General features: G+C 34.5%; 1 long non-coding RNA gene across 1 annotated transcript in view; it reads left to right on the plus strand.

The window, feature by feature from the left end:
• The window catches only part of LOC141559803 (uncharacterized), a 149,810-nt gene that overhangs the window by 30,152 nt on the left and 95,988 nt on the right, over positions 1 to 23,670 (plus strand). The window contains exon 2 of the long non-coding RNA XR_012487558.1: positions 20,553 to 20,596. This is a non-coding gene — a long non-coding RNA (uncharacterized LOC141559803). The remainder of the gene's footprint in view (positions 1 to 20,552; positions 20,597 to 23,670) is intronic.

Genomic DNA, 23,670 nt, shown 5'->3' on the forward strand with positions numbered 1-23,670 from the left:
ATCCCAAATGGAGTCACAAAGAGTCAAAGAATTGGATACTACTGAAAAAAGAAAGATGACTACACAATAATGATGAGTGGTGCTGAAATCTATAAGAAGAAAAGCCAGGAATGAAGTTTGGCTGGCCTGAAATTCTCCCTAAAATGGAGCCTTCAGTAGGAACTCACCAATGGAGTTACTATGGTAGAGCATTCTTCCTGCCTGAGAAAACTTCAAGGAAAGAAATTTAGGTAGTTTCCACTGAGAGACAGGTACAAGGGCAGCTGAAACATGACATTGAAGTCCAAACAACAACAACAACAAAAAGACTATTACTCTCTTGCTGGTTGATTAAAATCTCTTTGTGTTCATACATTGTACATTGTACTCTCATTTTAGCTTTTAATTATAACATTAATAGAATTCATATCCAGTCTTTCAAGTCCAATTCAGATATCACTTGTTCTATGTTCCTTGATGCTCCCAATCAGTAACTACCCTTTCTTCTTAAGACCTTACCTGGTACTGTATTTTGTACTTATATAATAATTTTTATAATTATGTGTGCAATACCTCTATTTGCTATAGCAAATGGTTCCTTTTCTCATGTCTTTATTTAAACTGAGCATATTTTTGAGCAGCTATACATTTTAATAAATGCAGTAGGCACTTAAAAATGTTTGACGAATTGCATTTGTAATGGTAATTTGTCCTCTTCAAATTGTCCTGAATGATTAGTCTACCCATGATTTTATTGAGAGATGTCTAACATTATGCTTTCCTCATTTCATTGAATCATAAAATGTCAGAGTTGGAAGGACCTTAGAGGTCACCTAGTAGCTTACTATACATTAACATTCTTAATTAGTGGTTGTCCAGCTTCTGCCCTATTTCATTTCATTCAATTCCATTAATTAAAAATCTACTATTTACTATATACTAGGACTACAGAGACAAAAACAAAATAGCTCTTGGTTTTAATTACTTTATATTTTAGCAGGGACAACATGTAAAAAGATAAATATTAAAGGTATGCAAAGTAATTTCTACAGCTTGTAAGAAAGTTTTCCTTGTATTGGACCAAAACATAGCAGCCATCAAGTAGATGTTGGAAGAGCATTTGGCAGGGGTGCTGTAAGCAGGGAGACTTGTATTGGGGAAAGGATGACCTTTTATACTCACAGATTCTGGGATTCTATATCTCCAGTCACGAGAACTATATCTGCCCTCTGGGTTTAAGATCAAGTCAAATTTCTTTTTTTTTAATAGGATAGCCTTCTAAACAGTTGAAGACAACTGGATGGGGGACTCATATCTGTAATCTCTGCTACTGGAGAGACTTTGGTGGATTGCTTGAGTTCAGGAATTCTAAAGTATAAAAAAGTTAAAGTTGATTAAGAATCTGTTCTATGTTTAGTGCCAGTGTGGAGATCCCTTGGGCAGTAATTTCACTTTGGGGCCACTAGTCTGCTTAAGGAAGGATGAAATGACCCCAGATGGAAATAAAGGCAGTCAAAGCTTCTACTCTTATTGGTATGGGATTCGTCTCATAAGTGGCTGTTATAATTTCAGCCTGGGTGAGATAGAGACCCAATCTTTTCTCCTTAAATGTGATAATCATTCCACCTTTGAGTCTGTTCATTTTAAGGATATGTCTCCTCAGTTCTTTTTAGGAGAAACGTTGTTTGCTAAAGTCAAGATGCACAATACCTATAGTAGAAAGGAAATGTTAGTCTGGAATAACTTGTGAATCTATGAAGGCTCCTAATTATAATCCTAATTACTTTTCAAGTATTAACATCTGTTTAATAAACTGTTCTAGAATTTTGTTGTGGTCTACAAACTTTTAGCATATTTTTTTTTTTTAATTTTTTATTTTATTTTATAATTATAACATTTTTTGACAGTACATATGCATGGGTAATTTTTTACGACATTATTCCTTGCACTTACTTCTATTCAGATTTTTTCCCTTCCTCCCCCAACCCCCTCCCCCAGATGGCAAGCAGTCTTATATATGTTAAATATATTACAGTATAATTTAGATACAATATATGTGTGTAGAACCGAATTTTTTGTTGCACAGGAAGAATTGGATTCAGAAGGTAAAAATAAGAGTTTACATTCATTTCCCAGTGTTCCTTTTCTGGGTGTAGCTGGTTCTGTCCATCATTAATCAATTGGAATTGGATTAGCTCTTCTCTATGTTGAAGAAATCCACTTCCATCAGCATACATCCTCGTACAGTATCATTGTTGAAGTGTATAATGATCTTTTGGTTCTGCTCGTTTCACTCAGCATCAGTTGATGTAAGTCTCTCCAAGCCTCTCTGTATTTCTCCTGTTGGTCATTTCTTATAGAACAATAATATTCCATAACATTCATATACCATAGTTTACCCAACCATTCTCCAATTGATGGACATCCATTCATCTTCCAGCTTCTAGCCACTATGAAAAGGGCTGCCACAAACATTTTGGCACATACAGGACCCTTTCCCTTCTCTAGTAGTTCCTTGGGGTATAAGCCCAGTAGTAGTATGGCTGGGTCAAAGGGTATGCACATTTTGATAACTTTTTGGGCATAATTCCAGATTGCTCTCCAGAATGGTTGGATTCTTTCACAACTCCACCAACAATGCATCAGTGTCCCAGTTTTCCCACAGCCCCTCCAACATTCATCGTTATTTGTTCCTGTCATCTTAGCCAATCTGACAGGTGTGTAATGATACCTCAGAGTTGTCTTAATTTGCATTTCTCTGATCAATAGTGATTTGGAACACTCTTTCATATGAGTGGAAATAGTTTTAATTTCATCATCTGAAAATTGTCTGTTCATATCCTTTGACCATTTATCAATTGGAGAATGGCTTGATTTCTTATAAATTAAAGTCAATTCTCTGTATATTTTGGAGATGAGGCCTTTATCAGAACCTTTAACTGTAAAAATGTTTTCCCAATTTGTTACTTCCCTTCTAATCTTGTTTGCATTAGTTTTGTTTGTGCAGAAACTTTTTAATTTGGTGTAATCAAAATGTTCTATTTTGTGATCAATAATGGTCTCTAGTTCTCCCTTGGACACAAACTCCTTCCTCCTCCACAAGTCTGAGAGGTAAACCATCCCATGTTCCTCCAATTTATTTATGATTTCGTTCTTTATGCCTAAATCTTGGACCCATTTTGATCTAATCTTAGTATGTGGTGTTAAATGTGGGTCCATGCCTAGTTTCTGCCATACTAATTTCCAGTTTTCCCAGCAGTTTTTGTCAAATAATGAATTCTTATCCCAAAATTTGGGATCTTTGGGTTTGTCAAAGATTAGATTGCTATTTTTATTCACTATCTTGCCCTGTAAACCTAACCTATGCCACTGATCAACTAGTCTATTTCTTAGCCAATACCAAATGGTTTTGGTGATTGTTGCTTTATAATATAGCTTTAAATCAGGTACACTTAGACCACCTTCCTCTGACTTTTTTTTCATTAGTTCCCTTGCAATTCTCGACCTTTTATTCTTCCATATGAATTTTGTTGTTATTTTTTCTAGGTCATTAAAATAGTTTCTTGGGAGTCTGATTGGTATAGCATTAAATAAATAGATTAGTTTGGGGAGTATTGTCATCTTTATTATATTCGCTCGGCCTATCCAAGAACACTGAATGTCTTTCCAATTATTTAAATCTGACTTTATTTTTGTGGCAAGTGTTTTGTAATTTTGCTCATATAATTCCTGACTCTCCTTTGGTAGATATATTCCCAAATATTTGATACTATCGACTGTTATTTTGAATGGAATTTCTTTTTGTATCTCTTGCTGTTGGATTGTGTTGGTAATGTATAAAAATCCTGAGGATTTATGTGGATTTATTTTGTATCCTGCGACTTTGCTAAAATTCTGAATTATTTCTAATAGCTTTTTAGCAGAGTCTTTGGGGTTCTCTAAGTATACCATCATGTCATCTGCGAAAAGTGACAATTTGATTTCTTCATTTCCTACTCTAATTCCTTGGATCTCTTTCTCGGCTCTTATTGCCAAGGCTAGCGTTTCTAGTACTATATTGAATAGTAATGGTGATAGTGGGCAACCTTGTTTCACTCCTGATCTTACAGGGAAAGGTTCTAGTTTATCACCATTACATATGATGTTTACTGAAGGTTTTAAATATATGCTCCTTATTATTTTAAGGAATAGTCCATTTATTCCTATACTCTCAAGCGTTTTTAGTAGGAATGGATGTTGGATTTTATCAAATGCCTTTTCTGCATCTATTGAGATGATCATATGGTTTTTATTAATTTGATTATTAATATGGTCAATTATACTAATAGTTTTCCTAATATTAAACCAGCCCTGCATTCCTGGTATAAATCCCACTTGGTCATAGTGTATTATCCTGGGGATGATTTTCTGAAGTCTATTTGCTAATATCTTATTTAAGATTTTAGCATCAATATTCATTAAGGAAATTGGTCTATAGTTTTCTTTCTCAGTTTTCGATCTACCTGGTTTAGGTATCAGTACCATGTCTGTGTCATAGAAGGAATTTGGTAGGACTCCCTCAATCCCTATTTTTTCAAATAGTTTACATAGCATTGGAGTTAGTTGTTCTTTAAATGTTTGGTAGAATTCACCTGTAAATCCATCTGGTCCTGGGGACTTTTTCTTAGGAAGTTGGTTAATAGCTTGGTCTATTTCTTTTTCTGAGATGGGACTATTTAGACTACTTACTTCTTCCTCTGTTAATCTGGGCAAGCTATATTTTTGAAGGTATTCTTCCATTTCATTTAAGTTATCGAATTTATCGGCATAAAGTTGAGCAAAGTAGCTCCTAAGTATTGTTCTAATTTCCTCTTCATTAGTGGTGAGTTCACCCTTTTCATTTTCAAGACTATCAATTTGCTTTTTCTCTTTCCTTTTTTTAATCAGGTTTACTAAGGGTTTGTCTATTTTGTTGGTTTTTTCATAAAACCAACTCTTAGTTTTATTAATTAATTCAATAGTTTTTTTACTTTCAATTTTATTAATCTCACCTTTTATTTTTTGAATTTCAAGTTTTGTGTTTGTCTGGGGGTTTTTAATTTGTTCCTTTTCTAGCAATTTTAGTTGTAAACCCAATTCGTTGGCCCTCTCTTTCTCTATTTTATGCAAGTAGGCCTGTAGAGATATAAAACTTCCCCTAATTACTGCTTTGGCTGTATCCCACACATTTTGGTATGATGTCTCATTATTGTCATTTTCTTGGGTGAAGTTATTAATTATGTCTATGATTTGCTGTTTTACCCAATCATTCTTTAGTATAAGATTATTTAGTTTCCAATTATTTTTTGGTCTATTTTCCCCTGGCTTTTTATTAAATGTTATTTTGATTGCATTATGGTCTGAAAAGGATGCATTTACTATTTCTGCCTTACTGCATTTGATTTTGAGGTTTTTATGCCCTAGTATATGATCAATTTTTGTATAGGTTCCATGAACTGCTGAGAAGAAAGTATATTCCTTTCTGTCTCCATTTAGCTTTCGCCAAAGATCTATCATATCAAACTTTTCTAGTATTCTATTTACCTCTTTGACTTCTTTCTTATTTATTTTGTGGTTTGATTTATCTAATTCTGAGAGTGCAAGGTTGAGATCTCCCGCTATTATAGTTTTGCTATCTATTTCCTCTTGCAGCTCTCTTAATTTCTCTTTTAAGAATTTAGATGCTGCACCACTTGGTGCATACATGTTTAATATTGATACTGCTTCACTATTGATGCTTCCCTTTAGCAGGATATAATGCCCTTCCTTATCTCTTTTAATTAGATCAATTTTTGTTTTTGCTTGATCTGAGATGAGGATGGCTACTCCTGCTTTTTTGGTTTTGCCTGAAGCATAATAGATTCTGCTCCACCCTTTTACTTTTAGTTTGAATGTCTCATCCTGTTTCAGGTGTGTTTCCTGTAAACAACATATAGTAGGATTCTGACTTTTAATCCAGTCTGCTAACTGCTTCCTCTTTATGAGGCAGTTTGCCCCATTCACATTTATGGTTAGAAGGAGTAATTCTATATTGCTTGCCATCCTATTAACCCCTGCTTATGCTTTTCCCCTTTCCTTCCCTTTTACCCTCCTATCCAGTATTCAACTGGTAAACACCACTTGCTTTTCACAGCCCTCCCTTTTTAGGATCCCTCCCCCACCTTAAAGATCCTCCCCTTATTTTACCCCTTTTCCTCGAAATTACTGTATTCCCTTCTCCTTAGCTTACTCCTTCCCTTTCACTTTTCAATGAAGTGGAAGAAGTTTCACCATAAATCGAATATGTCTATTGATACACGCTATGTTCATCTCCCTCCTTTCTTTCTCTCAGATATAATAGGTTACCTTTGCCTCTTCATGAGATGTAGTACCACCACTTTATACTTTTTTATGATATAATCTCCTTTCCACCTCTAGTTTCTAAGACAAATTGTACATATGTTCTTTACATATTTTTTTGACAGAAGTATAGTTCTCAAGATTTCTTTTTACCTTTTTTAGAAGTCTCTTGAGTTCTGTATTTGAAGATCAAACCTTTTATGTAGGTCTGGTTTTTTCATCAAAAATAGATGGAATTCATTTATTTCGTTAAATGTCCATCTTCTTCCCTGGAAAACGATGCTCATTCTTGCTGGGTAAGTTATTCTTGGCTGCATACCAAGTTCCTTAGCCTTTCGGAATATCATGTTCCAGGCCCTGCATTCTTTTAATGTGGACGCTGCTAGATCCTGTGTTATCCTTATTGTGGATCCTCCATATCTGAATTGTTTTTTTCTAGCAGCTTCCAATATCTTTTCCTTTGTCTGATGGTTCTTGAACTTGGCCACTATATTTCTTGGCGTTTTGATTTTAGGGTCCCTTTCAGTAGGTGATCGATGAATTTTTTCAATGTCTATTTTACCCTCTGTTTCCAAAACGTCTGGGCAGTTCTCTTTGATAATTTCCTCGAAAATGGTGTCCAAGCTCTTTTTTTCCTCCCATTTTTCAGGGAGTCCGATTATTCTCAAATTGTCTCTCCTGGATCTGTTTTCCAGGTCTGTTGTCCTTCTGGTAAGGTACTTGACAGTCTTTTCAATTGTTTCATTTCTTTGGTTTTGCTTGACTCCCTCTTGGTTTCTCCTTGAGTCATTCATTTCTACTTGTTCCAGTCTAATTTTCAATGATGTATTTTCTTCACTCACTTTTTTTATATCTCTTTGTAATTGTCCAATTGAGTTTTTATCTTCTATGGAATTTTTTTCCATTTTATCCATTTTATTTTTTAGAGAGCTGATTTCTTTTTCCAGCTCTCTAATCCTGTTTTCCTTGGAGTTGTTTACCTTTTCCAGCTCACTAATCCTGTTTTCCTTGGAGTTGTTTACCTTTTCCAGCTCACTAATCTTGTTTCTCAATGATTTGATTTCTATATCCACTCTGTCTTTGAATGCATGGGATGACTTCTCCAGGCTCTCTTGCCAAGCTTCCCTTTCCTTTTCCCATTTCTCTTCCAGCTCTCTTGTGAGAGCCTTTTTGATTTCCTCTATGAGGTTCTTCTGTATTGAGGAGCAGCTTATATCCCTCCCAGGGGATACATCTGGGGACAGTCTGTTCCTAGTCTCCTCAGCATTTGAAGTCTGCTCCCTCTCCACACAGAAGCTGTCAATGGTTAGAGCCCTTTTGAATTTTTTGTTCATTTTGTCAGAGTAGGAATCAAAGAAAACAAACTGACAAGAGAAACAATTGGTCTGTTTTGCGGGGGATGGTTCTGGATGGTGTTAATGGGCTTCCTCTACAGACTGGGGGTAGGGCAGCAGAGAGCCACTAACAGAACAGCAATGACTGTACTGAGTCTGCGCTCTGAGGCTCTGAGAACGCACCAAGTCAGTCCAGGTGGGGGTTGGGGGTGGCCGGGCTCTGAGAGACGCTGGCTTTCTGGGGTTTTAATCTTCACCTCTGGTGTGTACGCCCTCTCCACCGCTCCTGGCTTGCTGCCAAGACGGAGCATCCACACTGGGGCAAAAGCCCTTTCACAGAAACGGCAGAGATCACACCCCTCCCCCTCCGGTCTGAGCTGTGTGAGCTGCCTGTCTTGCTCTGGCTGTCTGCCCTCAGTCTGGGCCCAGTCTGATTGACCCTCCCCCGAACAAACACAGACCTTTTCTGGCGACTTTCAAGGATGTCTTCTCTTGGTGATAATTTGTGGGTCAAGCATTAAGTCAGAGGCTTGTCATGAAGTAAGTTCTGAGAGAAAACGAGGAGCTCAAGCAGCTGTCTGCCTCCACACCGCCATCTTGGCCGGAAGTCAGCATATTTGTTAATATTCATGTCTAAATTTATTTGGACTCAGATCCATTAAAATCAGGATCAATGATATATTGCCTTCAACATTTCTATCTTTGCCTAAATATCTCATCTATTGGTTACTCATCTCAATGAGTATTTGGTTTCTTAGTCATCTGTTTCAAAAGGCTTTTAGCTGAAAGAGACTTTAGTGATAATATTATTTTATGGGTGAAGAAATAAAGAAACAAAAAGGGATGTGATCTGCCTAAGTTACACAACTTGTAAGTAGTAGACCAAAGATTCAAGTTTAGTCATCTGATTTTAATTATTGTGCCCTTTTGTCTCCATCACAATGTTAACTCTAGTCTAGATGAAGGGCAGTATTGAATCTCTAACGTGCTGCTATTTGAAATTACAAAAATTATATGTCTTGTCATATGTAAACTCCTTGAGGGTAGGGGTTGTCTTGTTTTTTTGCCTTGTATCCCCAGAACTTATAGTAGCATGGTGTCTGACAGACATGTACTTCACAAATGTTTATTGAATTGAACCAAATTGAATTAAAGGCATTGTATGCATTTGATGCAGCAAAAAAAGAGTATATAATGAGAAAATTAACACTGAGAATCAGATCACAAAGAGTCCATATAACTGTATAACTGCAACAATGGAATCAAAATTATGCTTTATGTAGAAGTGTGCCAAGCCACTGCCCAAAATTATATTCAACAAAACCAGTCTCAGAGCCAACTTGATCTAATAGTATATGCAATATTCCACATCTACAATCCCTAATCTCTGCTAAAAGGGAGTAAGATGTGTTTTCTCAACTCTACACCAATATCAAGTTTTTAAATCATTATTATTAGATAGAATTCAATGATGAGAGGATACCATCTCCCTTAAAGTCTTTGCCATTACTTGGAGGACTTTATTATCGTCCCTTGTCTGAAAAAATTGGACTATGATTGATGGTGAATGCCTGATGCCTCTGTTCCTCCCAGATGACTGTCTTGTTCTCAAGTGAGCTTCACAGCTTCAGAAGAGTTGTTGTAACAGCTGCCAAGAATATCTGAGCTGATCTGCTTAAGTCAAAAGTGGATAAAGCAAAGTGGGTTTGAAATGAACACTGCACATAAGACAGCATATGCAGATGACTTGGAGATCCAAGATAGAGCATCAATTTCACTAAGAATAGAAAATATAGAGCTAGAAGGCACCTCAGAAATCATCTTGCCCAAGGATTCTTTTTTTTTTTTTTTTAAATAAATTTTAATTGATATTTTCTGTTTCTTACATGTATCCCATGTCCTTTCCCTTCCTGTCCTCTAGAATAAACTTATATGACAATAATTTTTTTTAGAGAGGAAAAAAAATAGCAAAACATTGATATATTGAGAATGTCTGAAAACATGTGCTATGTGTCACACTTGTGGATCTCTCACTTACTTGAAGAAGTAGGTTTGGGATTTTCTTCTCATATGCCTTTATTCAAGTTTCATTTGATCTTTTTAATTTTGTTACATTTATTTTTGATTTGTTTTGGCACTTCCTAGCTGTGACCCTGGGTAAATCACTTAACCCCAAATGCCTCAGCCAAAAAAGAAAAAACAAAACATTTTGGCAGTCTCGGGAAGCTTCTAGTCTCCTTCTCATCATCATTTTTGTTATTGTTGTTTGTTGTTTTGTTTTGTTTTGTTTTTGGTCATTTGTGTTTTTCTCCTTTACAAATTCCTAATCAAAGAAATGCTAAATTTCAGTTCCAGGAAGGTGAAAAAGATGAAATTGTCTTTCCATCCAACTCCCCCCTTTACAAATCTATCTATGGATGCCCAATGGATTTGTAGACTCTAGGTTAAGAACTCCTGATGTAGTCTAACTTTACCTAAAGATAAGGAAACTGAGCCCTAGAAAAGTAAAGTGACTTGCCCAGCAGAACCCATTCTCAAATATAAATCCTTTGGTTCTAAATTCATTTTTTATTCTTCCTCAATAGAATATGAACTTCTTGAGGATATAACTATTTTGTTTATGTCTGTACCACTTAGGCCTATTAAAATAGATGGCATATATTACCTTGCACTTAATAAACATTTGTCACTTAGATTGACCTATAGAATGATAATTGTATATACCAAAGGATTAAAAAAAAGCCTGATAGTTTTTTTTAATTATCTTTTAAAAACATTTATTGTAGTCTTTTGTTTTTACATTACCTTTATTTCTAAATACATTCTTCTACTTCCATCCAGTGAAATTTGTGACAAAATATCACAAAGAAGAGGAAAAATCAATTCAGCAAAATCAGTGAAAGTATCAATTGAGTCCAGCAGTACATGCAATATTCTACACTCACAGCCTCTAATCTTTGTACAAAAGGAGGAAGATATTTTTCCTCAATTCTTCCTCAGGGTCAGACTTCCTAATCATAATAATTAGATGTCATTGAGTACTTTTATTTAGCAAATTATGCTTTTTAGAATTTATCTTCTTATTTGGAATTTTAGAACACTACTATGACACCATGTAGACGCTTAAATGCTAGTTGATTGATTTTCCTTTGACTTTATGATCAACAACATCTGCAAACTCTTTTATTGTTCTGAGATGTTGTGCATTTGGACTGGGAACCTTAGATTCATAAGTGCTTTTACTACCTCTTAAACAAACTTGAGTTTCCCCTCTGCCAAGGCCATTGCTCTTTCTAACCTTGTCATCCTCCTTTAAAGATAAAATGGAATAAATAAGAAGTGAATAGTTTTTTGTTGTTGACACCATAAATTCCTGGCAAGGCCCCCTTCCTTTTCTTGTGGTTCTTTTTGATTTTTAAAAAAGCTCTTAAAGTTTATTTAGAATTTTTCTTTTTTAATTTGTTTTTTCCACTATTTCTTTTTTTTTAATCCTTTCTTTTTTTTGGAGGGGGGGGGTTGTGTTTTTCCCATTCCTTTTTTGTTTGTTGGCCTACTCTTACCTCATTTTTTCTAGAATTTTTCATAAGTCTCAGTTCATTCAGGGCTTTGGCTTTTTTATTTTCTTCTTAAGGATCTATTGGTCTCTTTTTAATTTTTTTCTCATTTATAGGGCCTGCTTTTATCATTTGTGTATGTGTTTTTTTAAATCTGAGCTCACTGAAGAGCTCCTGGTAAGGCCAACTTGATAGTTTTTTTTTTTACAATTTTCTCTTTTTCCTTCTCATCAGAATCATTTATGATAATATCAACTTTCTATTTTTGAGAGTCTTTCATTAACCCATTGAGTCATATTCATTTTTAGATTCAGATGATAGGATTGTTCTTATCTTTTCTCTGAATTTCTACAACTTTTCCTAATGTTTGATCTCCTCTTGGCCATCACAAATTCCATGATAACATGCTTATGTCTCCCAAGCTTCCTATCATTTCCACTTCACCAAACTGTTCTTTCTTATTGATCAAAACTAGGTCTAGAATAGCAATTTCCTTCACAGTTTATGCTAGCAGTTCTCATAGTCTAGTCCAGAGATCCTTGAAGATCCCTAAGATTCTTTTAGGGGATTCATGATTTTTGAGAATATAAAGAGGACCAAAAGCATAAGGAGACCAAGATGTTTGAGAGATGCTGGTTTACCCCATCTTTTGATTGATGAAAGTATTAAAAAAGCAAGTGATAAATATATCAGATACTTTGTTTTTTAATTAATTTCTAGCTGATACCTGGTGCTTGGTGTCTGCCATTATTGCTATAATTTACATCCATGTCTACTTTGTTATTTACATCATTAACTCGTCATCCATTGCACAGAAATACATTTTCACAATTTCTTACTCTTAAAAAAAGAATAAAGTAGATGATGTTCACCCTTGAAGACAAATTGAAACTTCCTAAAAATTAGAGCTATCTAAATGTGGAATGAGATGCCCCCAAAGGTGGTGATGGGCTCCCCCTTGCTGAAGATCTTCATAATTCTCTTTCACATATGGATTGGATTAGATGGCCTTAAGGTAGCTTCTAAGTATGAAATCCTATGATTTTAAATCACTGTTATAAGGATCATTTAAAATTAGAAGGGACCCTAAATGTTATTGACTCTTTTATTTTAAAGATAAGGAAACTAAGCCCAAAAAGATTAAATAACTTGCTAAAGTCATATAGTCAGTAAGTAAAGGAGTTGAGATTAGAATCTACCTTTTCTGCTTCCTAGTCTAGGGCTTTCTACTACTGCTGCTTGTCTAGTATCAGCTATGCACAATCTGGATAATATGATAGAGTAGGATGGAAATGATAACATATTGCTCCAGAAATAGTCTGGGAAGTGGAGTGAGGAAAGAGGGACTTAAAATTCATCTTTCTTTATCCATCAGAGACCTGCTTATTTTATTATTACAAAGAAAATCCTCTCTGACATCCTATCATCTGATGAGTTCTTTTTATTTATACTGGTCAGTCATAAAAATTACACAGATCTTGAGCCAAAAAGAATCAAAGTTGCTCAGAACTGGAAGTTGCTTCAAAGAAAAAGCTGTCTTTTTCTTTTAAAAATAATACCCTTTTATTTGCAAAATATACATGCAAAGATTGTTTTCAACAATCACCTTTGCAAATCCTAGTGTTCTAAATTTTCCTCCCTCCCTTTCCCTTCCTCCTTTGTCCTAGACAACAAATAATCCACTATAAATTAAACGTGCGATTCTTCTAAACATTTTCCCACATGTATCATTTCAAATCCCTTTTCAACCAGACTCTTCTGTGCAAATTTCTACTGAGTAGTCATCCAGTCTCTATTTTTAGACCTCCAGATATAGAGAAGCCATGACCTCCCATGGAAGCCCATCCCATTTTGGGTTAAGTCCAGTTGTTTTGAAGTTTTTCTTTATATCAAGCCAAAATCTGTTTTTTTACAACTCCTTCCTCTCCCCAACTCTCACTGCTTCTCATTCTGTTCTGCTCCCAAATAAAACAAGTTGAATCTCTATTTCATATATCAGTTGATAGCAGTTGTCTTATTCCACCAAATCTTTTCTTTCCCAGGCTAAACAACTTTAGTATTGTCTATTATCCTTATATAGAAAATTGAGTAGAGTTCTAAACTGGCTTAAGATAATTTTCTGCACATATTTGTGTATGTTAGATAGTCTTATATATACTATTAAGCTCATTCAGTTTAAACATTTGCAACATATATTTTTAACAGGCAACTAGGTGGCACAGTTACCTGGATTCAGGAAGATTTAAGTTCAAATCCATTCTCCGACACTTCCTAATTGTGTGATCCTGGGCAAGGTACTTAACCTCTGCTGCCTTGATTCCCTTATGTGTAAAAGGAGGATAATAACAGTACTCATGTCTTAGGTTGGTTGTGAGGATCAAATGAAATAATATTTGTAAAGCACTACATAAGTTTTTATGCAGACCTTAAAGCACTGCATAAGTTTTTATGATTATGATTAATTTAACTCTGATTTATCTATGGAGGTACCAAATAGAGGTAGTTGTCAGTCAGTAACAACTCATGTTTTTATGGCATCTAATGGTTTACAAATAACTCTTTCCAACTCATCCTAGGAGGGAGATATTAGTATTATTGCCATTTTACATATGGAAAAACTGGGACTAAGGAAATTTATGTAATTTGTTTAGGTATACATAGTAAGAATTAAAATGTCAGAACTGGAATTGAAATTCATGTGTCCAGGTTCCAAGGCTAGCACTCATTTTTCTTTACCAGACTGTCTCTCAGCATGTCTGTATTTATTCTGCTCCATTGTTTCTAAGATCCCTTCTGGTTCTAAAGTCCTGTTTGGCAAGAGGATGTCATTTTGGTTTGTTGCTGTAGGTATTACTGTCTGTTTATTCTACAAGATGTACTTGGCTCTTGCTCAAATTAAGCTCTATCCCAATCCCAAATCTAAGGCCAAGATGATCCTTTGGCAGACATTAACTGGACATTAATGTCTCAGAGAAGCACTTTTGTATAGTGGTTGGGACAGAGAACTTTGAGTAGGAAGATCTTAATTCCACTTCAGTGTCAGACACTTATTAGCTTTGTGACTCTGAACAATCATTTCATCTTTTTAAGCATCTATCCTCTCATTCGTAAAATGGAAGATTTGGACTTCTGGCCCCCTTTTAAAATCTATGCTTCTATGATAATCTCAGCTATTTCTTTTGCATTGTTCTATTGTTTTTAGGGTTATGTAAAAAAAATTTCTATCACTCCAGAGTCTTTATACTATTATATTTAACCAACAGGCATTTGGAGACTTTAAATACCAAACTCCATTGAGGTAAGGGGTGCATTTCAGGGAGAATACAAATAAATTGGAGGATATCCAGAGGAAAACCAATTAGAATAAGAGATGGGATAAGAGACTGAGAAAATTCTGACAGGATTCAAGCAAGCAGAGGTCCAAGATGGAAAGTCATAGTTTATCTGGTTCAACTTCCTCATTATACAAGGGAGAAAACTGAAGCCCAAGGAGATTCATTGACTTGCCCAAGATCTCATAAACATGAGCCTTAGAGATATAATTTGAATACTGGTTCTCTGACTCAGAGCTAATGATCTTTCCACTGGGTCATGGAGATATTAGGGCAAGAAACCTTGGGGGAAATAAATTTGGGCTCCAGAGAGAAAGTGGATCTACAGGGTGAGCTTCTTCAGGCATTGGCGTAAGAGACCAATGGTAAAATGATGTAAGATGATCAAACAAAAGGAGATGATAAAAAAGAAAAGGAAAATTACATTTAGTTTTAGAATCCTGAAGGTCAAAGTGAGAGTGAAGGAAGCAAATTCTGGAAATCTGTAAAAAGGTCATCTCCTGATCATGGAAAATTGACATAATATCACAGCCCAGACCAAGAAAAAGACTTTAATGACAAAAATGTTAAAGTTTCTTTTCTTTTTAAATTTGTTTTCTAAAAACTTATTTTCTTTTTAATTTATGGAATAAAATAATTATTTCGATAACATAGTACAATAAAAAGACTTGCATATGGAACTGCAAATTTACTAGATACTATAAACAACAAAATGTCTTTTTTCCTTTTTTTCTTTTCCTCCCAGATGACTATCATTAGACACAAATAGGTATATATGTATATACATATACACATATATGCATATGTAAAATTATTATGTATATGCTTCTATTTATTAGTTCTTTTTTTGGACATAGATAATATTTTTATTTATGTGTCCTTTATAGTTAATTTGGGTATTTATAGTAGTCAAAATAACTTACTCAAAATCATTTTTAAAACAATATTACTGTTACTGTACACAATGTCCTCTTGATGCTGTTTATTTCACTCTTCATTTTTTCATACAAGTCTATCCATGGTTTTCCAAGATTATCTAGTTCATCATTTCTTCAAGTAAGTAGTATTTTATCACAACTATGTATCACAGCAAGGAGTTTCAAATGCTCTGAAACTGTTGGAAGAGAAACTATAAACTACTATGAATATTTGAAAACTGGCAACTGTTACTTATCCTGTTACTGACTCTTCCATTCTCAGTCCCCAACTATTCCTTTATATTATATAATCCCACTGTAGTATTTAGAATTCATAGAACTTCAGTGTTAGAAAGGACTTTACAGTTGTTTAATATAATATTGTCATTTTATAAATAAAAGAGTGAGGTCTAGAGAGGTAATTTATTCTAGGTAATACCTAAGAGACTGATGAGCTGTTATGAATATGAAGGCACAGGGGGAAAGGTATGTAAAAATATTCTCATAATTGTACTTTTAGAATTTAGAAGCTCCTGTATACAAGAAGTGGTTGATTGAAACCTGAAGGAGACCCCTGAGACTAGATTGGAGAGGACAAGAGTAGGATGATGGGAGTGTACTCCCTTGTGGCCACAGTACTTGTATTCATCCCTCCTCTCCTCTACATTTCTTTGTTCAAGATACTGATTTTATTTTAAGAGAGGAATTCTAGACATGGTGCCTAAGCCTTTTCCTGAAAGGAATGTTCTGAATGTTAAGAATTATAGGTGTTAGGGGTAGCTAGCTGGTGCAGTAGACAGAGTCCTAGAATCAGCAGGACCCAAGTTCATGTCTAACCTCAAATACTTACTTGCTATTTAATCCTGAACAAGTTACTTAACCTTAATGCATTCAAAAAAAAAAAAAAAAAAAAAAAAAGGAAAAAAAATTATAGATGTTGTACCTGGTTACCAGGAGAGAAAATTCTAAGCAGATAAGTCCTTATCTATGCCATGTGGATAGCTATGTAATTCACCTGTAGATAGTGCCAAGCCTACATAACAAAATGCTATAAAAACCATCTTGTTTGTAGATGTCACTATTACATTGCACCAATGTACATAGAAGCATAGATTTAGAGGAAGGAACCTTAGAGATCTCTAATCCAACCCCTTCATTTTACAGGTGACGAACCTAAGCCAAAAAAGGGTTAATGATTTAACCTCTAAAGGCAGGATATGAAATTAAATTCTCTGGCCCCATTTTTGAAACTCATGGAAAGATAAAAGAAGCATAATATATAATGAATGAACCCAATAGTGTTCTTATACTTGACAAGATTATTTGACATAAGATTCATCTTGTAGAATATTCACATAATCACAGAAATTCACTGTTGAATTATAGGGATCATGGAGGTCATCTAGTCTATAAAAGCAGAATATTAGAAATTTATAGGTAAATGAAAATTTAAGAGAGGCCCTACTGCATAGGTAAATTCTCTAGGCTTCTAATTTCATGGAGCCAATTGCTAATCAAGGCTAGTAGCCTACATATTGATGCCAGCATATATTATAAGAAATAAGATCCTAACAATTTTTGTTCTATAAACAGATCCAATTGGGTTTGTTCTCAGAATTTAGTATTGTTTGAATTTTTGTAATTCATAATATCTTTTCCTCATCCTAGGGTCTTTACATCTGTATGTTAGGTCTAATGTTCCAAATGTGTCTTTGACTTTTTTTTTCCTGTTGGATATTTACTGTATTCTTGATTCATAACTTTAATGTGAATTTTGTGGTCTTAAAGTAACTTTTTAGAATTCCTTGAAAGTCCTTTGGGGCAACTAAGTGGTACAATGAATAAATGTTGAACTTTAAGTTAGGAAGACTAAATTCTAATCTTGACTCAGATTCTTATTAGCTTTATAATGCAATCACTTAAGCTCACTGGACCTCAGTTTCCCCATCTGTAAAAGTGAGTATAATAGCGGAAGCATTCTCACTGGATTGTTTTGAGAATCAAATAAGTTGACATGTAACATGCTTTTCAAACCTTAAAAGCTATTATTATTGAAACTATTTAGTCTCTTATGACTTTAGCTATTATATCATTTTGCTGACTCATATTTGGTCTGAAGTTCTCCAAAAGCCACAAGTAAAGATCTTTTTCATGTGAATTATTGTCAGTTCATGATTTGACATTCTGCACTTGTACAGTTGATTTTTTGAATTACAAGTATTTTATATTTATTCTTACATAATTTATCTCTTTAGATTTGATCTTTTAGTTCTCCTGAGATCTTTTTGGATTTTGATTGTTATTATACATATAAACTATCCACCTTAGCTCTGCTTTATCTGCATATTTGATAAGCACTGTCTATTGACTAAGTCAATGACAAAAATATTATACTCAACAGAACTAGGGGCAGATCCTGAGGTTATTTTAGTAATGAACTCCTCAGTTATTGACATTGATTTATTCACTAATACTCTTTGGGATTGGTTAAAAGATCTGGGATGTTTAGCCTATAGAAGAGAAGATTCAAGGGCCAAAATAGTTGCAGTCAGATATTTGAAGGTCAAAATTTCTTATGGAAGAGGGATTCTGCTTTCACTGCTTGATTGCAGAAGGTAGATCTTTTGAGTAATGGATGAAAGTTTTAAAAGGTCAGATTTAGGCTTAATGTCAGGAAAAAACTTCCTAGCAATTAAAGTTTTCAAAAAGCATGATAGACTGCTTTAGAAATAGTAAGGTTCTTTGTAATTGGAGGTCTTCAGTTTGAAGCTAAATGACTATTTGTCAGGAATATTGTGCTGAAGGTTTCTTTCTGAGAATATATTAGATCATATAGCCACTGGCATGCCTTCTAATTGTAAAATTCCACAGTGCTGATGATTTAATCAATTCTAGATCCACTTAAGCATATGATCGTTTAGCCCACACCTTTTCTTCTTATCCACAAGAATAATTTGAAAGACTGTCAAATGCTTAGAAAAATGCAAATACACTATTTGGTTATTTTCTTGATCAACTAGTCTGGTTAATTGGTCAGAAAACAAACAAAAAACCCAAATTAGTATGTGTTATATGAACAGTCCTAGATGAAACTATATTCACACTTAGTGACAACTAATTCCTTTTCTGAATACTATCTCTAAAAATAAGTTATAGAATTTTTCCAGGGAATGAATTTAAGGTCGCCATTTTGTATTTTAAAGACCCTATAATCTGTTTTTTTTGGGGGGATGGGATGGGGTGGGGGGAAGTAACAAAATTTTCTTGCTCAAAGTCCTATGGCAAATTTCTCATTCTTTACCATTTGCAAAGCTCATAAATAGGTCAGTAAACAAAATAATTAAGTCTTCTATTACCTTGGGATGTAGATTATCAAAACCTAATAACTTGAACTTTATGTGCTTTCTTACTTTCTACTCATACTTGCTGGATTTCTATGTCCTGTCATCCATTTTTGTTCTATCCATCCTAATCCAAATATAATTTTTCTAGGTAGAGAAAATGGAAGCAAAATTAGTGTTTAATTGTTCTGTCTTCTTTCTGTCAGCTATTATTTTTTTCCCCATTTACTTTGTGCTGCATTTCTGTTCTGCATTTTATCTTTTTCTTGCTCCTACCTGGAAAGATCAGATTGAGACCAAGGAGGAGAAGTTGTAATACCTCTTTCTACTAGCACAATATTTGTTAATGAAGATGTAGAATATTAAAGCTTCAAACTTAAAGATAAAATAGAATTAAAAGGCCTTAATACTACAGCTGAAATAATGAGGCTATAAACTTAAGCCACTAGCCTTAATCATAAGATTAAGTGACTATGTGCTAATTGAGTAAGGTACATGAATAACCTTGCAGATACAAAAGCTTCCTGTTCTAATATTTTTTTTTTTTCAGTTTTTTGGATTTTTGGATTTTGGATTTGTAACACCTTTATCTCATACTGAGGTCTATAAGGCTAGAAGTTATTGATTTGTCATAGCATGTCGTATATCAATCAAGTATAAATGCATCTTTAGATTGTTTCCATTTCTTGCAGGTAAACAATTTTTGAATTGAAATCATAATGAAAGATTAATATTTATAGAAAATTACTTAAAATTCTTGGAAATATTTTGGAAGTTTATATAAATCCTCATATTTTCTTTGTAAATTGGGATTCTTGTTTGTTAAGGGAAAACTTATAACAGTCAATAATCCTTCTTACAATTACTTGAGAAGGGGGGCAGCTAGGTGGTGCAGTGGATAGAGCACCAGCCCTGAATTCAGAAAGACCCGAGTTCAAATCTGGTTCAAATCAGGTCTTAGACACTTAACACTTCTTAGCTGTATGACCCTGGGCAAGTCACTTAACCCCAGCTTCAGGAAAATAAAACAAAAAAAAAAAAAACAACCCACAATTGCTTGAGAAATTAACAAATCTGTGTTTATAGAGAAGATTCCCAATTATAACAGAGTGACTCAGGTTTTTGCTTCCATACATTTTTCACAAATACATTTTTCATTCATATAGAGCAGATAATATTACAAACTGGAAAAAGCTTTGCTTTAAGAAACTAATTTATTTCTAGTCATTAACTAGTGGTATGACCTTTAAATAGTAGCTTCTCTGAGTCTTAGAGATCATTTCTTTCCCAAACTATTTGGCATCTGCAATAGAACTTGTAATAACTAGAATATGTGAGAAGTAATGTGCTCCAGCTAATTAGGTTGTCTGATTAACTAAGAGACAAACTAAGAATACTTTTGCATAAGCTTTTGTTATTAAAAAAACCTTTTAGCCTATTTTCTGCCTGAGAAATGACACATTGAACACATTCTTGAGGGAAATTAGATCTTTTAGGGTCCCCTAATCATTTTGCTCATCATTGATTCTCATTGTCCATGATTTGGAATGGAAATGGATCTGGTATAAGAGGTTAGGTTGAATCCTATAAGAATAGTTTCTGAAATTTGCCTTTTCGAAACTGGATTGTAAATTTTTTGAGTATAGAAACTGGGTTGAGCTCAAATACTTAATATTGATGAATAAAATATCTAATACTACCTATTTATTTTTTGATGATTTCTTTCTTTCTATTAAAGGTGAAACACAGTGAAATAAAAGACCTACATCATTGAAGACTCAGGTAAATTGAAGTCCAATTAGAGTTATTCTTTATTGATAGATTCTTTATAAAAAAAATCCTTGTGCCTTTAAAACTTTAATGAAAGGTTACAGGTATGACATATTTCCTTTGAAAATAGTATATAACGGCAAATGTATTCAAGTTTGAGGGAACTTCTTGATACAAATGAGCCCATTGTAGCCTTAATTCAGATTCTGTGACAAAAATTTGCTATTCCTGGTTAATTGTATTGAAAGGTAAAAGTTCAAAGCCCATATCAGTGGTGAGAAGAAAAGTCTATTTTCTTAAATGCTTTTTATAGATTGTTTCCATCTCCAAATTGTAGCTAAAAATTCTTTCTATGGCAAAACCTTTGAGATGTGGAGTGATAGTAGCAGTTGTATAGAGCATAGTCCCATGGCAAAGGGTAATTAAATGACAAGACAGTCTGACTTGGTGATAGTAGGGACAGTGATTCAGAAGACCTATAGTTATACCTACAATTGTGTGGTAGAGAAGGCTGATGGGGACTGTGAAGTGGAGTTAAGGAACAGTGATTGATTTAAGAAGAAGCATACCTCCATTCAAAGGAAGAAATGAACCTCTCTAGATATTGCTGTCCTAGACCAAAGGCTCATTTTCCTCTAAACTAATTAAGGTGAAGTTCCAAGTTCCATGCTTGAAGGTCATGCTTTCAAGACTCAACTCCATGAGTATGTCTTGGTCACATATACTCATGGTGTGTGCAGGCACATGTTTCCTATTTGTAGATTTTCCATCCATAATTCCTTTTAAAATTCAGTTTTCCCATTGAATCTGTATTGTGTGTGTGTGGGGGGAGTGGATGGGGGGGTGGGGGGTTGTTTTGCAAGAAATTGAAGATTAAGCAACTTGCCCAAGATCAGATATCTAGGAAGTGTTAAGTGTCAGAAACTAGATTTGAACTCAGGGTCTTTCTGATTCCAGGGCCAGTGCTCTATCCACTTTGCCATCTAACTGCCTCAAGAGTGTATGTTTTTGTGGGAAATATTAGCTCAAATTTTATTGGGAAAATGTTGCATTATTTATTTATATGTATTGGTATTTAGTATTTAGATGTCACTTGAAGCTTTTCATGACTCTTTCAGCCTTATATGATTTCTCTCTTTAACCTTTTTGTCTATCCCTATTATCTGGCACTTAGCTTGCATCAACCGTTAATTAGATTTCAAAAATATTAAATAAAGAGCATCATGTAATGAATAGAACTATGGATATGAAATCAGGAGAACTGGGTTTGAATCCTTCCCTGTTGTTGTTTGTCCTTTGTTCTTGAAGAAGACCATGATATTAGGAGCTGATGCCATGACATGCTTGTGAATTTGATTTGAATGAGGGAAAGTATTACCAAGTCCTCAGACTCATTAGCACCTCCAGAAATATCTGGATTCAGTGGTCAGGAATAGATCAGGATGCATGGAAATGGACCTGTTTGCATATAATTCTTTAGATGGTGAGTAACTTACTGTTCCTTTAAGCCTCAATTTCTTTATCTATAAAACAGAGAATATAATGTTTATTCTTATTTTTCCTTACAAGGTGGCTGGGATGAAAGTTCACTACAGATTTTAAATGTGAGTGGAGTAATTAGCATTTTGTGCTAGGGTTAAAACTGCAAAAACAAAAAGCAGAGATTTTGTTTCTCAGGGGATATGAGGTCACTTATCTTTTTCAGGCTTGTCCAATCAATCTAACATCTATGATTTTCATGGTTAGTGGGAGAAATTTCCTTGCTATAGTTTCTTCTGGATCTTTCACAATTTTGGCAAGTGGTGACCTAGGAAGGAACCAGATGGATTATAGGAATTAAAAAGAATTTTTTGATCATGACTCTGATAAGAATTAGACTGAGAGTCCAGAGGAATCAGTTCAAAAGATTCACTTAAAGTCTGCCTTAAAGTACCTCTAGATAGCTGGCTAAATTTAGTTGACTGAGTTTATTTAAAAAAAAAAAAAAAAAAAAAAAAAAAAAAAAAAGGAAAGGAAAGGAAAGGAAAAAGTCCCTTAAGCTATGAACTATAAAACCAACAGACTTATGGAAGAAGAAAACATAATGCAGCAGAGGACCAGAAGATGGCAGTACAAAGTAATAGCCACAAGAGCAGCTCTAAAGATGGCAATAGAGAGCAAAATGGCAGAGAGAATTGGGCAGCAGAGAATCCTCCATGGAATAGAAAAGGCTTGCATGATGATAGCACCAGAGGACAATGCTGACTTTCTCATGCTAGAATTGTGAACTTCAGGCCCATGTGTTCCTGGTGTGTACTCCACCATACATTTTTTCTGATCATATGTGTTTTCTGCAATGTGTGAGTTCTCCCATTGGTGGTATGGAGTTTTGTGAGAGAATATATTCTTGGGAGAATCTTGTATTGACTCTTAAACTACTAGATTGTTTTATTAAATGTCTTTTTCTTTGAACCAATGTCTTTTGTTGTGGGATTAATATGGAAGTTGGGGTATAGGTTCTTCATTATTATACATATTGTTTCCCTAAATTAGATTACAAGGCCTTTGAAAGCAGCAAATATCTTATATCTTCCTATAGTTCCAAGTCCCAATATAGAGCTAAGAATATGGAAACCACTCAATACATTAAGCCCCTCCAGTCACATTATTTTAAAAGCAATTTCTTTGCTAAATTGGCTCAATTTTTGACAGTTCTGAAGATTGTAAGAATGTTCTTTCATGGTGGGTTCTGACAGTTAATGCCTATTAGCCTCCATGACATTCCCTTCCTTTCTTTCAGAACCTGGTTTAGAGTCTTTTTTACCTCAATATTGTCCTTATACTAGGAGACTTAAACATAATTTCAATATTCCCTCAAACACCCAAATTTCTCAGTTCTTCAATATAATAATTTCGTATGACCTGTTCTTCCAGCTCATCTCAGAGATCATCATACTCTTAATCTTGGTATTATTCACAAATGCATGAAGTTCATGAACTCTGAAACTCCCTTATTTTATCACAAGTTATCATTTCGCTTCTTTTTCTTTGCAACCCTTAAGCCCTGTTCTTTGATCACATAGTGATTGTCAATCCCAATTCCACAG

Source organism: Sminthopsis crassicaudata, chromosome 3 (assembly GCF_048593235.1).
Source record: "Sminthopsis crassicaudata isolate SCR6 chromosome 3, ASM4859323v1, whole genome shotgun sequence".
Classification (NCBI taxonomy): domain Eukaryota; kingdom Metazoa; phylum Chordata; class Mammalia; order Dasyuromorphia; family Dasyuridae; genus Sminthopsis; species Sminthopsis crassicaudata.